Raw genomic sequence first — 4,235 nt, forward strand, 5'->3', positions numbered from 1 at the left:
AAACATAAATGCACACCTTATATATATATAAATAAATAAATATATATATATATATATATATATATATATATATATATATATATATATATATATATATATATATATATGTCAATTTGTACCTAATCTTCTTAAAAAGGGGGTAATTAATGCCACATTAATCGACTCTGGGGTATTATTCCATTTCTTCTTCCAGCTCTGCAAGGATCTGCATGATTCGAACTTTACCTTTGGATGCCAATTTACGAGGCATCCTCTCTAAACTCATGGCTACAGTTAGGCCGAATGCCTGACTTTCTGTCATTTTTTTTCGAGCTGGCCCAAAAGTTGGTCCTCAAAGCTGTCTGTTTTTTTGCCCTTTTTTTTTGCTTTTGCACGGCCTCAATGTGCCTTTCTGTTGGTGGTGTTGCCAATGGTGGCGGCGTTACTGGTGATTGTTGCTCAAGAGAAGCATCCAGGAAGCCTTCCATTGTTGTTGGTGATGGTGGGGCACTCAGCATTCTTCCAAAGATGCCCTCAGCAGTCTCGCCAAAATCACCAACAGACTGCGAAGCCGCTTCTATGCTGCATGTAGTTCTGCAGAGAAAAGGCTGACATTGTTGGAGGAAAAGCAAATGTGCGTTTGTGAAGCTAAAAAATTGATTTCGGCCTATTTTATTTGCATGCATTGCTCCTTGAGAATGCTGAAGACTTCTTTGGAGCAATAATATTGTATATACAATATTGATATACAGACAAGAAAGAAAGTTACAAAAGTCGCTTGCACAATCGTAGGTGTCATGCTGCAAAAGGTCAAGTTAACATCAACGAGACAAACAATTCTGTCGAAATATTAAGTGTTCAATTTATAGTCCTGTGTAAGGACCAAAGACATGAGAAAAACAGCACTCTTAAGATTCTGTGTTTAAAAAAAAATTAAGATGTGGCCAACTAAAATAAACTCATCTATCTTAAATGAATGCACGAAAAACTAATAATGACGCGAACATGAAAATTCAAAACGCAATGCGAATCGGGATCGCTAGGTTTGCTTCTCCGCATGACAGCAATGTCGTGGTAAAGAAGCTTTACAAAAACAAAGTATGTATGATTATGGAACACAGTTATCAAAGGAGATGAAAGACTAAACAGCAAAAAATGCTTTCTGAAAACTGTGAGAAAGCACAAAAACTCACTTTCTTGGACGGCCGCAATCCCTGTAAAAGGCCATGGATTCAGCGAACTCCCACGTTCACCGTGAAACATAGCCGCTGCCGCTCCTCTTGGTAGCCTCAATCGCCTTCAATTCGCGCGTGTATCGGTCCCTCAACCGTTTCCACAATTTGAGGCACTCTTCAACTGAAACGAGAAAAGCAAGCCAAATCTGCCGATGGTGACTGCGTACCAGATCCAGAGGAGTATCCCCACGAGCACTGCCGCTCAAATGAAGCGCACGAGGAGAGACACGAAGCTTTGACGTACCTGTCGCGAGGCCTGAGTGCAGTCGGATACGCTCCCATGCATTGTTTTTTCGGTCGACGTTAAGATAGTCAACTCTTTTCGTGTCGTAGACGCAGGGGTGTTGTTGCACGGCGTCCAAGAACCTCTCTATTACGAACCCGGTGAGGTCCACCATTGACACGCAGTCGTTGGAAGCGGTCATCTTGTGCTGGTAGGAAGCGACGGCGACAGAGGGCGCGCAGTGCGGACGACCTCTGACCTCGGCGCTGGTCAGCGCGGCCCGTGCGAAAAGTAGACGGTTGCGTTCGGCGCCGCGCGCCGTCGGGCCGCGCTGGAGGCCGCTGAACACGTCGGCGCCGAGCGCCAATAGGTGGCGTTAGGTAATCTCAGCAGGTATCTATCCGGAAGTCGATGCAGGCGCAGTCACTCTTCCTGAAGCTGTGGGGTTTAGAGATACCAGTGGCCGGGTGAATAAACCGGCGGTGGAAGTTAGCAAAAATTACTTAAAAGCTTAAAAGCAGAAAAGTGGCGTAATGTTAGTAAAGTAGAAATAAAAATTCAATAAATAGAATGATGGTATAATTAACCAATCTAAAACAATACTAAAGATATAGGGAGAAAAATGAGCATGATAGCTACTGCTACCACCCCGTTTCAATGGGGACGCTTCTATATTCCATCCATCCAACCATCCGACGTCCATCCGTCCATCCAATTGAATCCATCCAATCCGATCAAATCCATCCAATTAAATCAATCCAATCAAATCAATTCAATTAAACAAATCTAATCAAATCCATCCAATTAAATCAATCAAAATCATCCATTTAAATCAATACAATCCAGTCCAGTCCAGTCCGTCCGTCCGTCGATCCATCCATCCATCCATCCATCCATCCATCCATCCATCCATCCATCCATCCATCCGTCCATCCATCCGTCCATCCATCCGTCCGTCCGTCCATCCATCCATCCGTCCGTCCGTCCGTCTATCCGTCCGTCCGTCCGTCCCATCCATCCCTCCGTCCATCCGTCCATCCCTCTGTCCGTCCGTCCGTCCGTTCCATCCATCCCTCCGTCCGTCCGTCCGTCCGTTCCATCCATCCCTCCGTCCGTCCGTTCCATCCATCCCTCCGTCCGTCCGTCCGTCCGTTCCATCCATCCGTCCGTCCGTCCGTCCGTTCCATCCATCCCTCCGTCCGTCCGTCCGTCCGTTCCATCCATCCCTCCGTCCGTCCGTCCGTCCGTTCCATCCATCCCTCCGTCCGTCCGTCCGTTCCATCCATCCCTCCGTCCGTCCGTCCGTCCGTTCCATCCATCCCTCCGTCCGTCCGTCCGTTCCATCCATCCCTCCGTCCGTCCGTCCGTCCGTTCCATCCATCCCTCCGTCCGTCCGTTCCATCCATCCCTCCTTCCGTCCGTCCGTCCGTTCCATCCATCCCTCCATCCGTCCGTCCGTCCGTTCCATCCATCCCTCCGTCCGTCCGTCCGTTCCATCCATCCCTCCGTCCGTCCGTCCGTCCGTCCGTCCGTTCCATCCATCCCTCCGTCCGTCCGTCCGTCCGTCCGTTCCATCCATCCGTCCATCCGTCCATCCGTCCAACCATCCATCCATCCATCCATCCGTCCATCCATCCGTCCATCCATCCGTCCGTCCGTCCATCCATCCATCCGTCCGTCCGTCCGTCCGTCCGTCCATCCGTCCGTCCGTTCCATCCATCCCTCCGTCCATCCGTCCGTCCGTCCGTTCCATCCATCCCTCCGTCCGTCCGTCCGTCCGTTCCATCCATCCCTCCGTCCGTCCGTCCGTTCCATCCATCCCTCCGTCCGTCCGTCCGTTCCATCCATCCCTCCGTCCGTCCGTCCGTGCGTTCCATCCATCCCTCCGTCCGTCCGTCCGTCCGTTCCATCCATCCCTCCGTCCGTCCGTTCCATCCATCCCTCCGTCCGTCCGTCCGTCCGTTCCATCCATCCCTCCGTCCGTCCGTCCGTCCGTTCCATCCATCCCTCCATCCGTCCGTCCGTCCGTTCCATCCATCCCTCCATCCGTCCGTCCGTTCCATCCGTCCGTCCATCCATCCGTCCGTCCATCCATCCATCCATCCATCCATCCATCCATCCATCCATCCATCCATCCATCCATCCATCCATCCATCCATCCATCCATCCGTCCGTCCGTCCATCCATCCATCCATCCATCCATCCATCCATCCATCCATCCATCCATCCATCCATCCATCCATCCATCCATCCATGCGCTGGTCTTTAGCTGGTCTCGGCGCGGCCACCATGATCTCGGCTGTTGCGAGCATGCTTCAAAGCTGCATGCACTTATGTTTGTGCTGCTCAGGGCTTTCTCATTGCGTTTCTAGCATTTTTTTATTATTCCGGTGCCCTTTATACGTATATGTCCTGAGCACATGGGCGACAAGGGAGAAATGTTTCAATTGACAAGCGTATTGCTTTGCATCTGGGTGCGTCAAGATAATCTCCGCTAGAAACAAGAGCAAGAATCTCTCAGCCTCCTAAAACGACGAAGGAAGACAAATGTTTGACAGCGTGTAGTATTTGCCACGCAGGCCGGGCGCCGCATTACGCTTGCTATATCACAGTAACTCTTCCCGATTACCTCGATTAGAAAATTTGTACTGTGTCCCCAAACAAATATTCGGGAGAAATGATCGCCCTACGTTCTCCGTTACAGCTCATGCTTTAAAGTAAGTAGATTCCGCTGATTAAAAAATAAGTGACTCGCAGTGCTGCTTGCATGTAAGAGGTAATAAATGGAACGCGACAAA

At 49.9% G+C, this 4,235-nt stretch overlaps 1 pseudogene; it reads right to left on the reverse strand.

The window, feature by feature from the left end:
- Positions 1–239: 239 nt before the first annotated feature.
- Positions 240–1,639, reverse strand: LOC146195262 (uncharacterized; annotated as a pseudogene).
- Between the last annotated feature and the right edge of the window lie 2,596 nt (positions 1,640–4,235).

Source organism: Amblyomma maculatum, chromosome 3, assembly GCF_055883805.1.
Source record: "Amblyomma maculatum isolate TAMU_Amacu chromosome 3, ASM5588380v1, whole genome shotgun sequence".
Classification (NCBI taxonomy): Eukaryota; Metazoa; Arthropoda; class Arachnida; order Ixodida; family Ixodidae; genus Amblyomma; species Amblyomma maculatum.